We start from the raw sequence: 20,118 nt of genomic DNA, 5'->3' as shown, positions 1-20,118 counted from the left end.
CGACACATTACCTCTGCATCAGTTGACTGTTAAATGTAGATACCCAACCAAAATAAGAGACGAGAATCCACGTGGAACGTCACGTCCCTGTCCAGCATATATCAGTTCAATATGTGGCCCACTTCTTCCAAGTGTTACATCTTGGATTGCAGTGCCATTCCTCCATCTTTCTTCTTGTTATTTGGATTGATATCACTATCCACCCAGAAAGTTCAGAAGTGGTCAGAAACGTGTGAATCCATCCCACATCGTACAGTTGTGTTCCCCTGTTATAGAACAAAGAGTTACTAAACAGTTTGTTATAGAACGATAAGAATCATTGTTTTTGGCAGCGACATCGAATCATCCTGAGGCCGAAGGAGCTCTGCTGTCACAGAGTTGTGGAGCTGATTTGTTGGTTTGTCCCTGATGGAGGTTTGTTCAGTGACCTCCTGTCTTCAGTGATGGTTCCAGCTCTGCTGGTATCTCTGCCACTAATGCTGCCTCCCAACAGACAACAGCAGAGTAGATGGCACTTGTTACCACAGACTACTGGAAGATCTTATTATTAGCAATTATTCTAACATCTTTCTGTACACATTCAAAGATCTGAGCTTCCTAGAAAGTGGAATCTGCTCATTTGCTCATTTCCAGTGTTTTTTTATTCTGTGGATTGCTCCTTTGCATATAGTTAGGGCTGGACCAGGTGACCCTGAATCCTCCCTTAGTTATGCTGCAATAGGTGTAGGCTGCCGGGGGATTCCCATGATGCATTGAGTTTTTCCTTTCCAGTCACCTTTCTCACTCACTATGTGTTAACAGACCTCTCTGCATTGAATCATATCTGTTATTAATCTCTGTCTCTCTTCCACAGCATGTCTTTATCCTGTCTTCCTTCTCTCACCCCAACCGGTCGCAGCAGATGGCCCCGCCCCTCCCTGAGCCTGGTTCTGCTGGAGGTTTCTTCCTGTTAAAAGGGAGTTTTTCCTTCCCACTGTCGCCAAAGTGCTGCTCATAGGGGGTCATATGATTGTTGGGTTTTTCTCTGTATCTATGAAGCTCCTTGAGGCGACTTTTGTTGTGATTTGGCGCTATATAAATAAAATTGAATTGAATTGAATCCTTTGTAAGCCCAACACAAGAATATCCAGAGTTGGGGCCAGGAAGCAGAGTTGCAGTCTTACACCCCTCTCTGGCATGGGAACTGTAAAAGCCCTCTATGTCTCATGATTTCTTAATAAGATTTAATTTTACAAAAATAGACTGCTGGTCATTGTTTCGGTAAATTCATCTTTTATTCCTTATTTGCTTTTGAGCTTTTCTTTTATTTAGTTCTTGAATTAAATTCATCTAGTTTTTGTTTATATAGTGCCAAATCACAACAACAGTGACCTCATGGCATCTAGTATTGTACCCCAGCTATCAAACGACCCCCTTTGAGCACTTGAGGACAGTGGGATGGAAAAGCTCAGTTTTAACAGGCAGAAAGCTCCAGTAGGACCAGGTTTAGAGAGGGGTGGGGCTATCTGCTGCCACCGGTTGGGTCAGGTCAGGTTAAATGATGCAGTGGATGATGATGTGGTAAGCTCACTGTTAATACAGGAACCTCTGAGGGATCACATATTTTACACAGAGCTGATGTCCCCATTCATCGGCCTTCACAGTCATCAGATGTCAGCTTAGTTTCACATTTCTTACCATTTTGTACCAGAATCAGATCAAACGAGGGAATATAATTTAAAAGAATGATGTTTCTCCCACCAATGAGCACTAGAACTGTTCCAGTAATTGTTTCGAAATAAAGTCAGATGCTTGCAAATTTTCTGACAATGAAGGACAAACCTACTCATCAGCAAATCCTCTTTAAAAAGGCAAAGTTATTAAAAACACAAGTAAGCAAACAGCATATTGTGTTTGTCTTTTGATACTGTGCTTGCGTGCACTGCTTCCAGAGCAGCTACGGAGAGAAGTCAGTTTTTCTTGTGAATGTTGTGATGTATCTAACCTTCACATGGAGGATTTCCTGCTTGCCAACAGCCTGATGAAAGGGTGTTGTCAGTGAGTAATATTCTGTCCATTGTTACGTCAATACAGGGGTATCTGTGAAGGACGAATCTCCGCCCTCAGCCTTTATCAAACAACACTGTGTGCCTTTGAGGTGAATGTTATCACACAAAGAAGAACACAATGGTGTCTGTAGCAGCACCGGAGAACGTATGGTTGACTTATTTACTTACATATTATTATAGCTGCTGTGGGCTGAGGATATATGTGGAAATTTAAAATAGTTTCTATTTCCAGAGAAACATTAAGACTGAGTTGCCATAACCGTGAAAGGATAATCATAGGTTGTCAAGCTAAATTCTTGTCAGAGGGATTTCTGATGCAGTGTGTGGCTAATTTAGACTCTGACAAGACCCAGAGATAATATGAGTAAATGGAACAATGGAATAATTCAAAATGGGAAAAGGACTCTAGCGTGAAAAGGGAAAAGTCAAACTTTAAAATTGACAGAGAAATCCCAGGTTCATTTCTAAAACTTGTACCAAACGTTTAAAGGCTATTCGGCGTTTTCCCTCGAACTAAAATTAACCTCATTTGCTTATCAGTTTCTAAACGTTGATCAGTTTTCTTTTTTTCTTCACCTGTTTATTTGTTCACTTCTAGGTGTTACAGTATGTGTGTAGTAGGGGAGGTCTAACGGGGAGAAAAAAAGCCAGGACAGAGAAAATACGAGGAAAATATAAAAAAATGACAGAGAACAAATATATAAAAGCACAATGTATGGCTGACTGCTGCACCTGTAAGAAGAAACACAGAAGGAAAGAAAAACCCACACAGCACCTGGAACAGAAACACCAATGACACAGACAGACAGAGAATGATGGGATGGACAGTTTGAGCAAAGACAATTTTAAGCATAGACACAAGTTCATGTTAGAGTCCAAGGAGCATCAGAATGAGCATGAACAGCAGGGGTAATTTAGTAGTGCAGTGCAGATATTTCAGTGCAAATTACTTTTTGTGCAAGTCTGAGTTGAGCATGGTGAAAGCTTTGGGGAAGAAGCTGTCCCTGAGTCTGTTTGTTCTGGCCTGTATGGCTCTGAAGCACCTGCCAGACGGCAGTAGGTTACAAAGATGGTAGCCGGGGTGGGTAGTGTCCTTCAAGATGTTTCTGGCCCTGCTGAGACAACAGGAGTTATAGATGGCAGACAAGGAGGACAGGTGGCAGCTGATGATTCTTTGTGCAGTGTTTGCCACCCTCTGCAGTCTCTTCCTGTCTGCCTCCATGCAGCTGGCGTGCAGCACTGTCACTGCATAGGTCAGCAGGCTCTCGATGGTGGATCTGTAGAAGGTCACCAGCAGTGGGGTGTTTAGTTGCTCCTGCCTGAGCACCCTTAGGAAGTGTAGCCTCTGCTGGGCCTTCTTGACTAGTGCCGTTGTGTTAGCTGATGGGATAAAGTCACTGTTGATGTGCAAGGGGGCAGGGGGAGCTCTGTTCCGCCTGAAGTCCAGGATGAGTTCTTGGTGATGTTAAGAACCAGGTTGTTTAGTGCACGCCATTCTCCCAGTTTCATCACCTCATCTCTCTAAGCCACCTCATTTCCCCCTGTGATCAGCCCCACCAACGTTGTGCCATCAGCAAATCTTACAATGATGTTGTCATGGTCCTCGTGCCTCTCTGCTGGCTCATATTGGCCACAGGTTTTGTTCATGTTTTTATCCCTCTCCCTCTCTCCTGCTGGTGTAACTGACCCAGAGTTTGGGCCGGTAAAACAGATTAAATGTTCCTGCAAAACAGGGAAATGATGAGACAGAGACGACTGGTGAAGTTTCTCTTTGCCTCGCTTCTGCCATATTTATACAATCACATGTATTTTGATTGCACCAACATTCTCCATATCCAACAGAAATAAGAATACAACCGTCTGTATGTTCAAGCTGCAATACCACGATCTTTACATGGAAAGCAAAAATACTTCATGTGTAGCGACCTTTAAATCATCTACTCAGCTATTCTCTCTGAATGACAATTCAAACAATATGAAATGCATGTTCAAATACATTTTACCTCTATTTAACTTTTAACCCAAATACCTATGTATTCTGATTGTTTTAACAATCATACCAGTGCTTGGTCTTAAACCAATTTAGCTTAGTAGCTCACAAATACATGAAGGAGGCATGTGTATGCTGGCAGGCTTAGCCTTAGCTTTAACATTCTCAAAATCACTTTTCAGAACCAGTAAACAGTCGTTCTTCACTGCTAACAGCCGATTAACATTCATATTCAAATTTAAGGATATAACAGGGAGCTTATTCAGCTAAATGTCCTGAAATAAGTGCAAAATGAAAACAAAATGGCGCCCGCAGCTGGCTAGGCTTCGGGATTTTTCCAGTCCTTCTACTTCATAAAACGTAACAAATAACAGGGTTTACCCACTGATTTATACCCCACATTTAGCTTTGTTTCTTATCAATAATTTACAACGTTTTAATATAGTTTTACCGGTTACTAACCTGCAAAACAGGGAAATGATGAGACAGAGACGACTGGGGAAGTTTCTCTTTGCCTCGCTTCTGCCATATTGGAGAGGAGGACCTATGACCTCGCTATTCTGTCTCACTGAGCAATGCGCCACCCGGAGGCTGGGGGATTGTACTGTGGAGTTTGGATTCCCTTCCCTTCACCCCCTGGAGCCCTGAAGAGAGGTGAGGACCCAGTTTCACCCACTGGGGTTGGTTGACCTAACGTCCTTTATCCAAGAGCAGGTGGGTAGTGGGAGCCCCAGATTGGTTAACTCGGTATATCAAAATGTCCATATTATTGCATTAAAGGCTGAGCTGAAGTCAATGAAGAGCATTCTGACATAGCTCCCCTGTTGCTCCAGGTGGCTCAGTGTGGAGAGCACTGGCTATGGCGTCTTCGGTGGATCTGTTAGTCCGATATGTAAATTGGTGTGGGGCCAGAGCAGGGGGGAGATGGGTTCTGATGTCCCCCAGAACCAGTTTCTCAAAGCACTTGGTGATGACAGGGGTTAGTGCAACTGGACAGAAGTCATTGAGAATGGTGACCTTTTGGGGATGGGGATGATTATGGCAGATTTCAAGCAGGGTGGAATGACGGCTCGTTCCAGAGACACGTTGAAGATGTCAGAGAAGACCTGTGCTAGCTGCTGGGCGCATGCTTTGAGGACCTTCCCAGGTACTCCATCAGGACCTGCAGCCTTCCTGGGGTTCACTGCACAGAGTACACAACTCATACCCTGTGCCTCAAGAGTAAGTGTGGGGTTATTAGAAGCTAGTGTGGGTTGTGGTGGTCGTTGGAATGGTGTGCCTGAGTGTTGTGTATGAGACTCAAAGTGGGCAAAAAAGCTGTTCAGCTCCTCTGCTAGCCCTCTGTCTGAGTCCCCATGGTGTCACAGGACATCCTTTGTATAATAGTCAGTATGCCCTGCCACACATGTCCGGGGTCATTGAGATGTTCCTCTATTCTCCTCTTGTTTTCTGCTTTGGCGGTCCTGATGCTGTACATGGCTGTACAATGCTCTGTCACCTGACCTGAAGGTTGTATCATGAGCTCGGAAGAGCATACTGACCTGGCTCGTCATCCAGGGTTTCTGGTTTGGAAACACCCGGATGCTCTTTTCCACAGTGACCTTCCCAGTACAGTACTTGATGTAAGACAGCACCTATCTGTGAATGTTGCCAGATCTTCATTGTAGAAGGCATCCCACTGTGTGGAAGCAGTCAAGCAGTCAGTGGAGGACGGCCCCAGGTGGTGATGGTCCTCTTTATGGGCTTTGTTTGCTGGCTGACAGGGGTGTATGCTGGAGTGAGGAGCAGAGAGAGGTGGTCTGACTGGCCCAGATGGGGGAAGGGTACGTCTCTGTAAGCCTGCTTGATGTTGGAATACACGTGATCCAGAGTGTTTGTTTACGTTGCGTTTATGTTAACGTGCAGTGCTATATAGACTGCTATGATTATTACAGCACTTAGCTCTGTGGGCAAGAAAAAGGGTCTGCACCGTCATGAACTCCAGGTCAGGAGATCAATGTCTGTCTCCCCCCCACCCGTTCGTCCTGGACTCACTGTTCCTGTCCCATCTGTGTAGCATGCAGCCTGCTAACATCCAGTAGTGTTGGTAGACGAACATACAACACATTATAAACACACAAAAAGGCACAAATAGCACAAGTAGGGACAGCTGCTGTAAGTCGCTGCGCATGTGCGTGTCGCTATCTTGCGCATCCATGAGTAATCCAAAATATGTGTAATCCACCCCATGGATGGAGGGGTCAGCAGTCACAGGTTTCTTGGTCCTCCTGAAGTCCACAATCAGTTCCTTGGTCTTTGCCACGTTGAGCTGCAGATGATTCTGCTCACACCACGTGACAAAGGAATCGACCACAACCCGGTACTCTGTCTCATCATCCCTGCTGATGCATCCAACCACCGCAGAGTCATCAGGAAACTTCTGAAGATGGAGGTCTCTGTGCAGTGGCTGAAGTCTGTGGTGTAGAAAGTGAAGACGAAGGTGGAGAGGACGGTCCCTTGTGGTGCCCCTGTGTTACTAATTACTTTGTCAGACACACACTGTGGACCATACTGTGGTCTTCCTGTCAGATAATCAACAATCCAGGACACCAGAGAAGCATCCAACTGCATCACTGTCAGTTTATCACCCAGGAGTGTCGGCCTGATGGTGTTGAAAGCGCTTGAAAAGTCAAAAAACATGACCCTCACAGTGCTCGCCAGCTGGTGCAGGTGGGTGTAGACACGCTTGAGCAGATAGATGATGGCGTGAGATGGGGCTGGTAAGCAAATTGAAGGGGATCCTGATGTGGTCTGACTATGGGTCAGAGCTGGTCCAGGATGAGCCTTTTCAGGGTCTTCATGATGTGGGAGGTCAGTGCCACAAGCCTGTAATCCTGGGGGCCACTGGGACGTGGCATCTTTGGGACAAGGCATGATGTCTTCCACAGCACTGAGACCCTCTGCAGACTCAGACTAAGCACGAACAGTTAATGGAAGAGTCCACAAAGGTGGGGGGCACAGGCCTTAAGGACGTGGGGGCTCACCCCATCGGGTCCAGCAGACCTGCCTCAGTGGAGTCTCCTCATTTGCATCTGAACCTGGTCTTGAGTGAAGGTGATGGGTGGGGGAGGGGTGTCAGGACTCTCACAGGAGGCAACAGCGCCATGTGAAGAGAGAGGGAGGCACAGTGGTGTGGCTCTGGATTGGAGGCTGACTACAGGTGAGGTTGTGGGGGTGTGTAGCAGTCACTGCAGTGTCAAATCTGTTGAAGAACAAATTCAACTCCTTAGCTCTGTCCTCAACGCCCTCAGCTCCCCTGCTGTTGGTTGGCCCGATTCCAGCGATTGTCTTCATGCCACTCCACACCTCTATCACGCTGTTCTGCTGGAGTTTCCACTCCAGCTTCCTCCTGTAATTGTCCTTCGCCTCTCTGGTATTGTCATTCAATAACACCTGAACCATTTTCACCCCCTCTTTAATGCCCCCTCTGAAGGCCCTCTTCTTATCACTGAGGAGTGCTTTTCAATTCAATTCAATTTTATTTATATAGCGCCAAATCACAACAAAAGTCGCCTCAAGGCGCTTCATAGATACAGAGAAAACCCAACAATCATATGACCCCCTATGAGCAAGCACTTTGGCGACAGTGGGAAGGAAAAACTCCCTTTTAACAGGAAGAAACCTCCAGCAGAACCAGGCTCAGGGAAGGGCGGGGCCATCTGCTGCGACCGGTTGGAGTGAGAGAAGGAAGACAGGATAAAGACATGCTGTGGAAGAGAGACAGAGGTTAATAACAGATATGATTCAAAAGCTTTGCCCTCAACACCCACAGTCACCGTCATGTCGCACTCACCTCCATCATTATAAAGTTATCTGAACGCCCCAACCTAGATCCATTTCAGTTCGCATACTGCTCGACCGATGATGCAGTTTGCCAATCACTTAGCCCTCACACATTGGGATATTAGAGACTCGTGCATTAGAATGCTGTTCATAGACTTCAGTTCAGCTTTCAACACGATCATTCCCCAGCCGATAGCAGTCTTTGATACGGGCGACATGGGCGGTTGCCCAGGGCGGCATCGTGGTGGGAGACGACGAGGCTCCAGTTACAGCAGTTAAAGCCATCAGCTGCTCAGTTTAGAGAAAAGAGAAAAGAAGAGGAAGAGAAATTAGCAAAAGATACAGGTATCTTTTGCTAATTACACCTACAGGTATACAGTGGGGCAAAAAAGTATTAAGTCAGCCACCGATTGTGCAAGTTCCCCCACTTAAAATGATGACAGAGGTCAGTAATTTGCACCAGAGGTACACTTCAACTGTGAGAGACAGAATGTGAAAAAAAATCCATGAATCCACATGGTAGGATTTGTAAAGAATTTATTCGTAAATCAGGGTGGAAAATAAGTATTTGGTCACCTCAAACAAGGAAAATCTCTGGCTCTCACAGACCTGTAACGTCTTCTGTAAGAAGCTTTTCTGTCCCCCACTCGTTACCTGTATGAATGGCACCTGTTTGAACTCATCATCTGTATAAAAGACACCTGTCCACAGCCTCAAACAGTCAGACTCCAAACTCCGCCATGGCCAAGACCAAAGAGCTTTCGAAGGACACCAGGAAAAGTATTGTAGACCTGCACCAGACTGGGAAGAGTGAATCTACAATAGGCAAGCAGCTTGGTGTGAAAAAATCAACTGTGGGAGCAATCATCAGAAAATGGAAGACATACAAGACCACTGATAATCTCCCTCGATCTGGGGCTCCACGCAAGATCTCATCCCGTGGGGTCAAAATGATCATGAGAACGGTGAGCAAAGATCCCAGAACCACACGGGGGGACCTGGTGAATGACCTGCAGAGAGCTGGGACCAAAGTAACAAAGGTCACCATCAGTAACACACTACAACGGCAGGGAATCAAATCCCGCAGTGCCAGACGTGTTCCTGCTGAAGCCAGTGCATGTCCAGGCCCGTCTGAAGTTTGCCAGAGAGCACATGGATGATACAGCAGAGGATTGGGAGAATGTCATGTGGTCAGATGAAACCAAAGTAGAACTTTTTGGTATAAACTCAACTCGTCGTGTTTGGAGGACGAAGAATACTGAGTTGCATCCCAAGAACACCATACCTACTGTGAAGCATGGGGGTGGAAACATCATGCTATGGGGCTGTTTTTCTGCCAAGGGGACAGGACGACTGATCCGTGTTAAGGACAGAATGAATGGGGCCATGTATCGTGAGATTTTGAGCCAAAACCTCCTTCCATCAGTGAGAACTTTGAAGATGAAACGAGGCTGGGTCTTCCAACATGACAATGATCCAAAACACACCGCCCGGGCAACAAAGGAGTGGCTCCGTAAGAAGCATTTGAAAGTCCTGGAGTGGCCTAGCCAGTCTCCAGACCTCAACCCCATAGAAAATCTGTGGTGGGAGTTGAAAGTCCGTGTTGCTCGGCGACAGCCCCAAAACATCACTGCTCTCGAGAAGATCTGCATGGAGGAATGGGCCAAAATACCAGCTACTGTGTGTGCAAACCTGGTGCAAACCCCCTCCCTTTCTCCCTCCTCCCCACACCTGAAATTCACTGAGGAGATGATGGAGCGGGTCAATGCTGGGCTCAGATCTACCCCCCGTCCCAATCCCTTTTTGTCCCCCATAAACCCCCCACCAGAGCGGCCAAAGGTTCGCCATCGAGCCCCACCCTCAACAGAGCAATCGAAGTCACATTGCCCAGCCTCGCCCCCCTTAGTTCCTCTTCATGCCCTGTCTCCGCAGTCTGATGTGTGATGTGTGGAGGGTCCGGGCTGTGAGGATTATGGCAGTGATGACTTTTCCCAGGAGAAGCTGGGACCCTGTTTACTAGAAGGTTTTAAAATTTCTGTACTTTTAGGTGACAGGAGACATGTGGCCTGGTCAAAACACAGAGAGCTGCACTCTAAAAGATCTTTAAATATAGTAAACATACCTTGTGTGCCACAGACTGCTCCCAAACACGAGGGGACAAGTAATACCTCTAAAACACTTAAGTTGGCTTTATTAAACATTAGATCTCTAGCTGGGAAAACATTTTTAATTAATGATTTAATCACTGAGCACAGCCTTGATTTTATGTTTTTAACTGAAACTTGGTTGGACCAAAGTAACAGTGGAGCTGTTCTCATCGAGACGACCCCTCCTAACTACAGTTTTATCAGTGAGGTCAGGGCGAGCAGGAGAGGAGGAGGGGTTGCTGTCTTATTTAATGAATCATTTCAATGTAAGCAGCTATCTCCTGGAAGTTTTCAGTCTTTTGAATATGTGGCTTTACAGCTGAAGGCCCCATCCAAAGTTGTGTTTCTTAATGTTTACAGGCCTCCCAAATACTGCACAGACTTTTTTAATGACCTCAGTGAACTGCTGTCTGTGATCTGTGTTGATTTTGACTGTGTAATTATTGCTGGGGATTTTAACATTCATGTGGACAACCCTCAGGACAAAGGGACTAAAGACCTGAGTAACACTCTGGGCAACTTTGGGCTGACTCAGCATGTAACAGAGGCCACACATAATAGAGGACACACTCTTGACCTACTGATCTCCAAAGGCCTGAGCATTTCAAAGGTTACTGTGTCTGATGTGGGCCTGTCTGATCATTACTGTGTTTTCTTTGAAAGTAAAATCTCAGCCCACACAAATATATCAACAACAGTGATCACAAAACGGTGTATAACTGAACACAGTAGTGCAATTTTTAACCAGGTCTTCCCATTAACACCTGACCTGCCCAAAGGTTCAGTCAATGAGCTCGTCAATAGCTTCAATGCTAACATGTTAAATGTAATGGACACTATTGCCCCCATTAAGGTGAAGGTTATCTCTGGAAGGAAAAAGTCTCCATGGAGAAACTCCACACTGGTGAAAAAAGAAAAAAGAGAGTGTAGGAAAGCTGAGCGCAGATGGAGAAAAACAAACCTCCAGGTTCATTATGACATTTATAAAGAGAAACTTCACAATTATAATTTACAACTGAGGAATGCAAGGAGGTCCTACTTCTCTGACATCATCACTAAAAACAGCCATAATGCTCGGGTCTTATTTTCTACAGTTGACAGGCTAACAAACCCTCCTGTGTCAGTGGCAGCTGAACTTCATTCGACCATGGCCTGCAATGACTTTGCCAAATTCTTCACAGAAAAAATCCAAAAGATTAGACAAGCAATTGGTACATCAACAGCAGATCCAGGATATGTACTGTGTCCACCAAAAAACTGTTTAAACACCATGAAACCGTTTCAACCTATTAACAGCAAAGACCTGGAGGACATCTTAGGTCAACTGAACTCCTCCTCCTGCTGTTTAGATGTCCTGCCAACAAGTTTTTTCAAAAAGGTCTCAAAGACTTTGGAGTCAGACCTGTTACAGATCGTCAACTTTTCTTTAATGTCAGGTGTGTTTCCAGAATCACTAAAAACTGCTGTAATCAAACCTATACTGAAAAAGGACAATCTTGACAAGACACAAATGAACAACTACAGGCCGATCTCAAATCTCCCGTTTTTAAGTAAGATCATTGAAAAAGCAGTTTCTCAACAGCTCAGTTACTTCTTAAAACAGAATAACTGCTACGATGCCTTCCAGTCAGGTTTTAGACAGAACCACAGCACTGAAACCGCTCTGACCAAAGTGTTTAATGACATATGTCTGAATACAGACAGTGGAAAAATGTCAGTCCTAGTTTTACTGGATCTCAGTGCAGCATTTGATACAGTTGACCACAACATATTACTCAAACGACTGGAGAACTGGACAGGTCTTTCAGGAACTGTACTAAACTGGTTCAAAACATACGTAGAAAACAGGAAATACTTTGTATCAATAGGTAACTTCACATCTGAGCAGACAAGTATCACATGTGGAGTTCCCCAAGGTTCCATCTTGGGACCCCTTCTGTTTAACATCTACATGCTCCCACTGGCACAGATTATAAACAACAACAAAATAAACTATCACAGCTATGCAGATGACACACAAATATATATCACAATGTCACCAGGAGACCGAGGCCCTGTACAGGCTCTTGGTAAATGCATTGAGGAAATTAATGACTGGTTGTGCCACAATTTTCTCCAGCTAAACAAAAACAAACTGAGGTAATAGTCTTTGGCGTCAAAGAAAAACGATTACAGGTCACCAGAGAACTTCAATCTATACATCTAAAAACCACAAACCAGGCGAGAAATTTGGGTGTAGTGATGGATGCAGACCTAAACTTAGAAAAACACATTAAGACAATAACAAAGTCAGCTTACTATCACCTCAAGAATATTTCAAGGATAAAAGATCTGATGTCTCAACAGGACCTGGAAAAACTAGTCCATGCATTCATCTTTAGTAGGCTTGATTACTGTAACAGCATCTTTACAGGTCTACCTAAAAAATCAGTCAGACAACTACAGCTCATTCAGAACTCTGCTGCTCGAGTCCTCACTAAGACCAAAAAAGTGGACCACATCAGTCCAGCTCTGAGGTTCTTACACTGGCTGCCTGTCCGTCAGAGGATAGACTTTAAAGTTCTGATGCTGGCCTATAAAGCTCTGAATGGTTTAGGACCAAAATACATCAATGACCTCCTGACCCAGTATGAACCATCCAGATCCCTCAGGTCATCTGGATCCGGTCTTTTATCAGTTCCCAGAGTCAGAACCAGACACGGAGAAGCTGCATTCAGCTTTTATGCTCCTTATATCTGGAACAAACTCCCAGAAAGCCTCAGATCAGCTGAAACACTCAGTTTATTTAAATCCAGGTTGAAGACTCACCTGTTCTCAGCTGCATTTGAATAAAGCACCAAATCCACACTTTAAGCTTAAATTTCAAAACTTACATTTAACTACTGATTTTATCTACTGTTCTGATTTTATCTGTTTTGATTTTATATACTGTTTTGTTTGTTTGTTTGTTTGTTTGTTTGTTTGTTTGTTTGTTTGTTTGTTTGTTTGTTAATTAGTTAGTTAGTTTATTTGCTTGTTTTAATCAATTTTAAATCATGCTTTTTATTTGTTCTTGTTTCTAATGTCTCTGTAAAGCACTTTGAATCACCTTGTTGTTGAATTGTGCTATACAAATAAACTTGCCTTGCCTTGCCTTGCCTAAAGACCTATAGTAAATGTTTGACCTCTGTTATTGCCAACAAAGGTTATGTTACAAAGTATTGAGTTGTATTTTTGTTATTGACCAAATACTTATTTTCCACCCTGATTTACCAATAAATTCTTTACAAATCCTACCATGTGGATTCATGGATTTTTTTTTCACATTCTGTCTCTCACAGTTGAAGTGTACCTCTGGTGCAAATTACTGACCTCTGTCATCATTTTAAGTGGGGGAACTTGCACAATCGGTGGCTGACTAAATATTTTTTTGCCCCACTGTAATTGATGCTCTTGCTCTTGACGAAGGCGGTTGCACTTTTCCCCTCTCCTCCTCCTCCTCTCCCTTAGCTTCCCTGCTTAGCCTCTTATGTCCTTGTCTAGTCTCGTGTTTTTTGTATTACTTTTCCCTGGAACACTCTCTCACAGTCTCTCACAGTTCTCTAAAACCTAAAAGAGGAATTATGGATTTGATCAACTGGTCCCTAAATGCAATTGACACCCCTTTCTCAATGAGAAGTTTGGGCTTGGGTGAGCCTGAGTGCTGAAGATATCTACCTATTTGGAACCATGATAACAGGGTTCTGGCTGATCGGAGCTGGCTTGGCCCTGACTTACCGAAGAACTAAGGAAGCGGAACCAGCTGTTCAAATCCCCACGAGGCTGCCCGCTGGGATTGAAACGATGGGAAGAGGCGTGAGTTTCTCAAAATGGGCTCATTGAGTGCAGCACGGAGAAGATATTGGAGAGGCTTACGGCTGCCGTGAATACTCAGAATAAGATCTCTGAGTGCAGACTGGATTACATCTTGGGGAGGCTCACTGCGGTCGTGAGTTCTCAGAATCGTCTCTTTGAGCACAAGAATGACAACATCACAGAGCGCAAGTTTGATAACATCATGGAGAAGCTCACGGCTCTCCAACGGGAGATTGAGAGACCAGTGTTGGACTGTTAGAACAGCTTTGCGCCTTTCGGCCTTTCGGCGCCAGCTATGGGCTCAAGGCTGGAGCCGAACAAAAACTCCCTGATAACGACTGTGTTGAGTCTGTTCCTTCCCATTCCATGCAAGGCCACCTGGGTTGGCTGGAAGACTGTTTAGTTAGCCTAGCAGGGCGAAGGACACTGTCTCAGCTGAACTCTGGACACGCACACACATACATATACACTGATACGCACTCACTCATCCCCCCTCCCTTTACAAATGCCTCTGATGCTTGTTCCCTCCTGGGAACACGGCAGGTCTGAGCCCGCGCTGGAATGGTAGCGCTGTGCAGGATGGCTGCTGTGTTTGCTTCGGATGACTCCTCACCCCCCACCCGACCCTGTTGCTGGTCACGTGCTCCATAATGTTGTACTGTGGACATTTATGTGCTTTTTGTGCAGAGGAGTTTTTGTGTTTCCTGTTCTCATGTTGTCCTCCCAGGAGCCCAGCATGAGTAGAGGTCTCTTTTTTTCCTCTTGTACTTTCCCATTGTAGTGTACATTTCAGTGTTTTTGTCTGTAATGCAACCGATCTCCGGCCTGTATCCCCATGTGATGTCTGTGTTGTGTGTGTAAGGTTGGGGGGGGGGGGGGGGGGGGGGTGTCCTATTTCATTGCAGGGCAACCTACATGTGGCGAATAAAGCATTGATTGATTGATTGATTGATTGATTGATTGATTGATTGATTGATTGATTGATTGATTGATTGAGGTAAGCAGATGTGTCATTGGATAATGGCAGGTCATCCTGAAACAATCAGAATCAGAATCAGAATACTTTATATACTTTATTAATCTCTAAGGAAATGATGTGAGTTACAGCTGGTCCAAGAAGAAACAGTAACAGAGTAAACTATTCAAATAATACAATATATTACAGAACTAGCACTAATACATACAGATCACTCAATTATAAATATCAAGGATTAACAGATGTGATTATAAATAAATATCAAGAATACTACTGAGAAGAATATTTCAGAGTAGAAAAGAGTGTGTGTAAAAAGGATGTAACTATTGCAGTGTTCACAGTGTGTTAGATGGAGGAGTTGTACAGGGAGATGGCCACGGGCAGGAATGACTTCCTGTGTTGTTCTTTGGTGCTTTTTGGTAATCTCAGTCTCTCACTGAGCGTCCTCCTGTGACTGTGCACCAGAGGGAGTGTTCGCCGAGGGCACCAAACAGGCTAGGACCGCCCCTGTCCTCTGCAACTCATTCACAAACTGGATCTGCTGGGGATCAGCACCTCGCTGCGTAACTGGCTGCTGGTTTTCCTGACAGGAAGACAGCAGACAGTACGGGTCGGCAGCAACACCTCCAGCACAAGAACACTGAATACAGGGACTCCCCAAGGATGTGTGTTGAGGCCCCTGTTCTTCACCCTGCTGACCCACGACTGCACACCATCACACAGCTTCAACCTTTTCATCAAGTTTGCAGACGACACAATTGTGGTCGGTCGCATCAGCAACAACGATGAGACCTACTACAGGAGTGAAGTTAATCATCTGGCCCTCAGACATCCACCAGGGCATGAAGCAGGTATGGAGGAGATCAAAACTCCAGACATTCAGAGGCCCCCAGAACACAAGAGACCAAGGAAGACCAACAGAGGGGCAGCCGCGCCACTGTCCCAGAAAGAGCTGAGGAGAGTCCCAGATGAGGGGTCACTCAGCAGCCGTGGAGCAGAAGCCAGGGGGGTTGCAGTGACGTGCCCGTGAGCTCTGCCGGCAGCCAGTTGTGACAGAGTGACCGAGCCCCAGGCCCAGAGGCCGAGGGCACCCCACCCCCAAAGTGGCCCGAGCGAGCCCCAGGCTCCAGGCCCTGACAAGCAGCCACCAAGGAGTGAGCTGGTGTGTACCTGGACGCCCACCCCCGGACACAAAGAACGACCAACGCACCGATGTCTGAGGGAGTCTGCCACTGGCAGGGGGAGTGGTGGGGGGAGATAGGCCTCCATACCTTGGAGGACCTGAGATGTCCCCAGAGAGGTGGCGTCTGATACCCAACCTGACATATAGACACAGACATACAGGCACACACAGATACAAACATCCATTCCCACCCTCATGCTCTCATATGCACTTACTCCACACTCAACCAACGTGGAGACAGACATAAAGAGACGCTGTACACACGATCACACTCCCCAAGCGTACTCTAAGAACCGGGTCTAGGTACCCTTGCCCCTGGAGGGGGGAACTGCACCCAGACCCAGGTGGTGTTACCCTTTTCCCTGCGGTGGGGAGAGGCAGACCGCCCCGACTCCGCAGCAGCAGGGAGGCCCCACACTCCAGACCGCAGTCGGACGGCCAACTCCTCCTCCTGGTCCCCCCGCTCCAGCAGGCCGCAGAGAACGGCGGTGTGAGAAGACTCCAAACCTCCCTCCGCCCGTTCATATGTAGTGTTGATGCATGTGTGTTCTAAGGTGCCTTTAAAACCCAGGAGGGCATGGAGCTACTTGCCAGAGAGCAGCAGGTAAGCGCATAGCCCCTCCTGATAATTCAATTCAATTCAATTCAATTTTATTTATATAGCGCCAAATCACAACAAAAGTTGCCTCAAGGCGCTTCATAGATACAGAGAAAAAGCCAACAATCATATGACCCCCTGTAAGCAAGCACTTTGGCGACAGTTGGAAGGAAAAACTCCCTTTTAACAGGAAGAAACCTCCGGCAGAACCAGGCTCAGGGAGGGGCGGAGCCATCTGCTGCGACCGGTTGGGGTGAGAGAAGGGCCCTCAATGTCTACGTGTATTTAAAATTGAGAGGTGGGCAACGACGCCAGGGGTGAGGTGTACACCCTGATGGTCTTTTGGAGTCCGTGTAGCGTGCCCACCCCCAAGATCCTATATGTATGTGTTATGAGAGTGTGAGTAATGTGAGTGTCTAAGTTGTGGGATAAAATGAGGCACAGGCAGCCAGAAGGGGACAGAGGGAGGGGGGGGGGTAGCCTCCCCTGTACCCTGGTGACACATCTTTACCCCAAGGCCTTGCATGTGTGGGTGATTGTGGTGGAGCGGAAAGAGGGAGAAAGCTGGAGATGGGGAGGGAAGGAAGGGAAGGGCAAGTGACCCCTCCCCTGGGCCAGCTCCCCCCCCCCCCCGACCCCAGTAAGCACCCCCATACTCTGCAACCCGCCAGGGAAAGGGGGCCCAGAACAGCAGCACCGCCCGGCCCCACAGAGCCTGGGACAGCCCACCTGATCCCACCACAGAGAAAACTGCACCCACCCCGTCATCCACTCATCTTCCCGACTACACAAGACAATAGACGCCCAGCCTGAGATCTTCCTCCACCTCTCCTGTATCTCCCCCTCCTGCAGAGTGAGTTCCTGAAGAGAGGAGAGCTCCTGCAAGGTGTAACAACCTCCCCCACCAGTTCAAGAGCCCCCCAGGTGGCTCGATGCACTGGCGGCACCCTGTGCCAGGGCTGGGCCCCCATACACCCACCCGCCCACAACCCCGGCAACACACCAACCAGGGCCCCAGCCCAGAGACGGAGCACCCCCAGAACCTCACGTAGCCAGGCTACCAGGTCAGTAACCCACGTCCGTCAGCACAGACCCTCCCCTAGCCCCGCTGCATGCAGCCACGAGGAAACCATCACCTAAGAGCAAACAGAGCCCTTAATAGGCCATGACCGCTACCCCGGGTTGAGCCCTCCAAGGAAGATGCTCCTGGGGAACCCCCCGACGCCCTAAGCCTATCCCTACCCCCACACCAATCACAACAGTGAAGGCGGGACCAAACTATGACCCCCCACCCCCACTAGGTGATGGAGCTGATCAAAGGGAGTCCAGAGCAATTGATCTGTTGTGGTGGCAGAGGCTGTATCAAGACTAATGTAATCTAATAGATAATTTCTATATTGGTTAGAATTAAGATTATTTTTATTTTTCCAGTTCATGAGGACTGTTTTCTTGGCTATGCATAGGGCAGTGAAAACCATATGGGCGATATTCTTATCTGAAGTGACATTATCTAAGCTGCCCAACAAACACACTAAGGGGGAAGTTGGAATGTTACATTTCAGACACTTTGATAAGTCTTCACATATCTCGCACCAAAACTTCTGAACTGGTGGACAGAACCAAAGAGCGTGGATATAATTGTCCAGTGAATTGGTTTGGCAGTGTGAGCAGTTGTTGGTAGACGTATAACCCATCTTGAACATCCAATGACCTGTATATTTGTATTGAATTAATTGAAGACTGGGACCGGTAAGGCTGGCTCATCTACTGATTGGATGGTTCCCTGGCTGCCCCAGTCTGCATGCCAAATATTCTTGGGCATGATGCTAAATCCAACTAGCTCTCTCAGCATCCACTGAAGTATGGATGTTTGTGAATGTGAGATAGAAAGCACTTAAGCATAGAAAAAAGTGCTTGTATCAATGTTGTGAATTGGTAAATTAGGCATTTTGTGTAAAGCGCCTTGAGCGCTCCAGGAGAGTAGAGAAGTACGATATAAGAATCAGTCCATTTACCTTTGCAGATCTTGCTTTGTGCACTAGTGCACAGGGATGTTGGAACAGGAAGAGGCCACCCCCAAAGTGTTCCCACAAAGTTGGCAGTATGAAAGTGTCTGAAATGTCTCGGTATGCTGAACTATTCAGAGTTCCTTTCACTGGAACTGAGGGGCCGAATGTCAATAACACCTCCGCACCACATCCTCCTCCATCACTTGGCACAGTGCAGCTGGACACGTGCCGTTCTAATGGCAGCTGCTAAACACAGATTCATCTATCGGATTGCTGAACACCACAGTTAATTTATGTTATAACGGAGCAGGGGCAATCACACAGGTAAGTGTCGGTTTGGATTTTTGTTCCCATCCATCCATTCGCGTCCGCTTATCCTTTTCAGGGTCTTGGGGGGTGCTGGAGCCTATCGCAGCTGGCATTTCAGATTTTTGTTCCCCTTAATCATAAACACCTTCATTTAGAAACTTCATTTTGTGTTTACTTTTGTTATCTTTGTCTAATATTTACATTTGTTTGATGAACTGAAACATTTAAGTGTGACAAATATACAAAAAATGATACCAGGAAGGCAGCAAACACTCGTTACACCACTGCAGAAAGAAGGATTTGTGTGAGATGGCATCATTTTACAGCAGTGGTCCAACCGCTCCATGTGATGGTTTGGCAGACAGTAGGACTCTTAACTTACAAGCATCTACAGAACCTCGCAGTTTTACAGACAAGGGTATAACAGTGGTGTAGAAGATGCATCAAGTGTGCATTTGTTACACCGCTGAAATGATGGGCCAACTTATCTCCCGTGCAACATATTAATTTTTTACAGAAAACTGTAAAGACAGAAAAATGTCCGATTAATCAGTTCTTTCGCTGCGCGAGCCGTACGCTGCCTCTTCACCACTGACACTACTTCTTCTAGTGTGGATAACATTACTTTTTACAAGTAACTTATACAGTTTCATATTCAAATGCACCACTTTTATAAACTGCTTAAATCACAGAAATGCCTCTTACTGTATGCACAAGCACCATAGTGAACTTTCATTACAGTTTTATCTTGTTTTTACTACAGTTTTAATCTATGTATGAACCTGTCTTATTAACTGTATTTATTCAACTCTATCCCTTTCAAATAAACGTTTTTCTTAATATATTTCTACAGCATTCACTCTTAATGACCTAAAAATACAGCAATTTAAATTTTTTCTTATTATGCAAAACATATATCTTGTGGCTTTAACCCAAAATATAACTGCAATGAATTCACAGACTTTCGGTACAGTCTACCACTTGGATGAGCACAGGCTAACAACAGGAGCAACTTGGAAATTAGCTCTCTAGCTTAACATTCGCCACAAACATTTATCATTAATCGCCACTGCTGTCTGTCACTTTTATAACATCTGTTTTATATTATCAACCACTCAGCTTACCTGTAAAGACGGAAAAATGTCTGATTAATCAATTCTTTCAGCACGTGGGCCATACACTGCCTCTCCTCTACTCACATT

This window comes from Rhamphochromis sp. 'chilingali' (genome assembly GCF_963969265.1).
Source record: "Rhamphochromis sp. 'chilingali' genome assembly, chromosome: 11".
Lineage (NCBI taxonomy): Eukaryota > Metazoa > Chordata > Actinopteri > Cichliformes > Cichlidae > Rhamphochromis > Rhamphochromis sp. 'chilingali'.
Note: the sequence above shows the minus strand (reverse complement) of the source record.